The following is a 4,893-nucleotide window of genomic DNA, read 5'->3' as shown; positions in this document are numbered from 1 at the left end:
TCAGAGGTGTAACGTCATTTGTTTCAGGTCAGAGGAGTAACGTCATTGGTGTCATGTCTGAGGTGTAACGTCGTTGGTGTCAGGTTCGAAGAGAGTGACCTAAACAACGCTGTTGGGACTGTTGGCTTTGGTGACGAGTAAATATCTATTTTGTTTTGTTGCGTGAAGCCGTACGCAGCTAAAACGCCAATATTCCGCGTTCATGATGATGACGGCAATCTGGAAATAATAAAGTCTGAACCAGACAACAGCGTTGATATTATGAGCATCGATCCACCGAGCCTGACAACCCGATCCATTTGATCGCCTCGTACGAACAGCAAAGGTTGCTGGGCAAACGACGTCGCCAGCTCCGGCGGTGGCAGCTTGATTATGTGGGCGGGATTCTCCCACAGTGAACCAGAACGAACCCAGTGCAAGTGCAAGGCAACTTAACGGCCGAACGCTAGTGTGATGCAATCCTACAGACACTAGTTGTTCCCATTACTCATGCTACTCCAACGGAAATGCAAGACCACACGCAGCACGTGTTCATATTTTGTCATTCCTAGACAATGGACCGTCAAAGACACGTGGGAAACAAACTTCTATATTTTCTCTCCAGCAGTAAAGAGTACTAAAGAGTAGCAGCAAAGGGTACTTACGAATGTTCTCCAGTCAGCCGGCCGTGTATAGACAACAGAAATTGACGCTGCCCACCGCAAGGAAATGACGTCTCGAAGGGCATCTGGTCCTGTTGGAAGAGGAGATGTTAGTTACAGTGTAACCCCACGAATCAAGGATGTGTTCTAATGTTTGGTTCCAGGGGGAAAAGGTTCCTGTGCATCACTGACCATCACGTAAAAGGATACATTAGCGCAACCAAAGAACGATTTTGATCTTGATGTCAATTATGACCACGCTCCCACAGCTAATGCAATGCAGAACGGTGAACAACAAACGCGTCAGCGTAACGTCAATTTGACGTCGGTTAACACGCTGGCGGTCATCACTGTTGCTATGATGAAACCTGGTTGGTTGGTTTGCTGGTTGTTTAACGCCGCACGCCGCAATATTCCAGCTCAATGACGACGGTCTGTAAATAATCGAGTCTGGACCAGACAATCCAGTGTTTGATATCATGAGCAACGATCCACGTAATTGGGATCGATGACATGCATCAACCAAGTCAGCGAGCCTGACCACTCGATCCCGTTAGTCGCGTCTTACTACAAGCATAGTCGCCTTTTACGGCAAGAATGGGTTGCTGAAGACCTATTCTACCCTGATGAAACCTGGACTAAACTCTAGTCCTGTGACCTGAGCCTCTGATGTTCTCTTGACCATGTCAACTAGATTATGTGGCCGATGTCGTGGATGGCGTGGTCGGGTGTTAGTTTCTCTTTGTTTGTTGTCTAACACCGCACTTATTACAGCAATACAGTAAACTACGGTTATAACGAACTCAATTGGACCACTAATTTTTTATTCGTTATAACCGTAGTTCGTTATAAGCAAATGTACGGATTATTTACAGCAAATAGACAGGACCAGAAAATAGCTCGTTATATCCGTCAGTTAGTTATAAGCGTCTGGACCAGACAATACAGACATCATCGACTGAGTATAAGACATCCATCTACGCAGTTGGGATGAGATGACATGCACCAAACGAGCCTGACCACCCGATCCCGTAAGTCGCCTTTTTCGACAAGCGTAGTCGCAAGCATGAGCTGCTGAAGACCTACTCTCTATCCGGATCTTCACGGGTCATTATACTCAAACATCGGACGTAGCCGAGGAACGCCGAGGGCTGTCAAAGATGCAGTCCGAAACTAACCTCGCAGGTGAACCAGGGTGAGTGAGTGAGTGAGTATGGTTTTACGCCGCTTTTAGCAATATTCCAGCAATATCACGGCGGGGGACACCAGAAATGGGTTTCACACATTGTACCCATGTCGGGAATCGACCAGAAGGATACGATTATCTATCTTGCCGACGTGAGTGATGGACGTCAAGGACGTCGTCGGTGTATAGCGTCTCTTTCATGCCACGTTTATGACAAAGTATTTGCAAGTACACTACGGTTATAACAAACTCAATGGGACCTCTAACTTTAGTTCGTAATAACGCAGTTCGTTATAAGCAAATATACAGGATTTATACAACATATGGTCGGGACTAAAAAAAGGTTCGCCATATCAGTCAGTTTGTTATAAGTGTGTTCGTTATAAACGTAGTTTACTATAATTTAAATTTATGAATCTGAAACATTCGTGATTGTTTAAGGGGGCACAGTTATTGTATACTAGTATTGCCCAAAGCCGCATTCTGCAGAATTCCAGCTACCAAAATGGCTACCTACTGGGAACTCCCACCGGAACAATCCGCAGAAATCCGTCATGTCTTCCCACTTGCCGTTGGAGAGACATGTGCTGGTCGTCCTCGCTGTGCAAGGTCTGTGGTCTGCTTGGCATGTGAACTCCGCCTTGTCCCCGAGGAACAGGTCGCCATAGATGACTTCAGCACCCAGGGTGTGCATCGGGATACCACAGCTTTTAAAGCCTTTCAACAAATGAAATGTGAAGAATAAAATAAAAACAATATTTTTGTTTATATTCTACCGACCAAAAAATATAAAAGTGTTAAAAGAAACTCATTTACTGTCGCTAACAGTATCAAGAAATTATCTTAAGTACTATAACTAAAACCTTTTGAAAATATTATCTTAAAGTCTTCCAAATACAACGAATTATGACGAATAGGGATTTCTATTTTTCGACCTGCTGACCCATATTTTTGGGCAAAGACAAACGTAAAAGGAAGACGAAAAGTTTGTTCTAATCACGTGACCTAGGATTCTGATTCTGGTTCTTTGAAGAACTTTAAAACAGTATCTCATTATGTTATGGTGTGTCAGCTTGATGTTCGGAGGAAGTGACTTATATGTATGGAATGAATTGCCACCTTACTAATTGTACATATCTGGCTGTAAATGTTTAGTAAGGTGAGGTGAGGTGAAATGGGGTTTAACGCCGCGTCCAAGATTATTGCACCTATAAAGCGACGTGCATGTACGTGTGTGTGTGTGTGTGGCTGCTTGTACTAGTCCGGACTGATGCCGATTTATAGTGACAGCACACTGAGATGCCATGCCGCAGTTTAACATGAACACCCCACTCAGACACAGTATACTGACTCCGAGTCGACCAGTCCTTGTTTTAGCCCCTTAATGCCGAGCGTCAGACAGGGTAACAACAAGTACCATCTTTTAACGTCTTTTGGTATGACGCGGCAGGGGATCGAACCCCGGACCTTCCGCTCTCCGGGTTAACGCTCTACCACTTGACCACGGAGGCGGTCCGTAAATGTCTAGCAGTACCTATCGGTAGCTTGTGTACAGTCCTTACTTTGGTACCTACATCTTCCATATTGGTTTAGGAGTAAATGCTATAAGAGTTTTCCCTATTTTAGAAAACACGTTTCTGTAAGCTCACCCGGTTTTACAGTTCGCCTGGCTAGCATGGAGAGGTTGTCGTCTCCGACGTCCGTGCGTATGATTTATGAGCCCTAGCCCTTTCAAGTGTAGCTGCCGCCAGGATTCGTTAGGCCGAAAAATGGTCCTATTGTTACTAGCTGGTCAGACCTTGCCAGTTTAGCTAGTAAGTAACAAAATGTAGAACAAATTTGATCTAGTATAGACTTACTAAGGTGGTTTTGAGCTGAGTTTATTGGCCAAGGTGCTATTTCTCTTTTACAAGAAATCCGTGATTAATCAATTTTCCCTGGATTTTCTGGTTTTAGTCACGTGCCTTTTCATAATTTGAGTCAAATTACTCTTTTGGTCAAAACTCTTTTTGTTGTTGCGATGATACATATTTTAGGGATAGCCCCTCAGTGCTCAGTTCTCCCTATCCAACAAAGTCCATGTTATTCATTTATAAGAGTGTAGTTAATGAACTCTTAGATGTCAATTGTCACAGTTGCCTTAATTGACTATGTGCGCATCGGGTTGGTTGCCTTGTCAGAGTGTTGATTTAGCTTTCTCTTGTAATAGATGTTGATTAGCCGATCAGCTTGTATATTTGTTAATGGGTTGTTAATCATCGAACATTGTCTGTGTCAATTGGGGACTTTTTTAGATACTTTTAGCTGATAGTAATAAAACCGAAAACTTTTACCACGTTTTCTGTCATTACTTTATTCTTCTTAAATGACATCCTGACACCAAGGAACCCAGGTCCCTGGCAAATCTAGAAAAATATTTGGCGTGAATTGGATCCGCAATTGTATAGTTTCGTAGACGACGATAGGGACACCATCGTTTTTCAAGGTAGTATTAGTTGTGGCAGGATCACTCTGGGTACATCGTGTTCTATGCGTCCAGTGTTAAGTTTTGGCGAGTGTTATAAAACCTCACCAGGGACCCCGAGGGACCCTGCTACAATAAATTTATCTTACCGACATATTTTAATATGACATTGTAAAATAATTCAAATAAATTCCAAATTGATAGAAAACAGCTGCTTGATTGAGCTTAGGTTAGCTTGTGCTCTGTCATGTGACAACCGTTTGTTCGGAATAATTTTGCTTTCAAGAGGGATATAAAGGTTTTATTCTGTCTCAGAAATGCATGTGCAGCCTGTAGTACTCATGGCGGTGTACAAAAGATTTATTGCCCCGCTGTGAAATTTATTACCCTCCAAGACAGGTTACAAAGTATTTCATCAGGATCACGTGGACCAATCAGATCTCGTCATTATGACATGGAGGTATGGTAAAGTATTTTATCAAGATCACGTGGACCAATCAGAACTCATCATTCTATCATGGCGGTATGGTAAAGTATTTTATCAAGATCACGTGGACCAATCAGATCTCATCATTCTGACATGGATGTATGGTAAAGTATTT

Source organism: Haliotis rufescens, unplaced genomic scaffold, assembly GCF_023055435.1.
Source record: "Haliotis rufescens isolate VD_foot unplaced genomic scaffold, xgHalRufe1.0.p SCAF_34, whole genome shotgun sequence".
NCBI classification, from domain to species: domain Eukaryota; kingdom Metazoa; phylum Mollusca; class Gastropoda; order Lepetellida; family Haliotidae; genus Haliotis; species Haliotis rufescens.
This window is presented reverse-complemented; position numbering follows the sequence as displayed.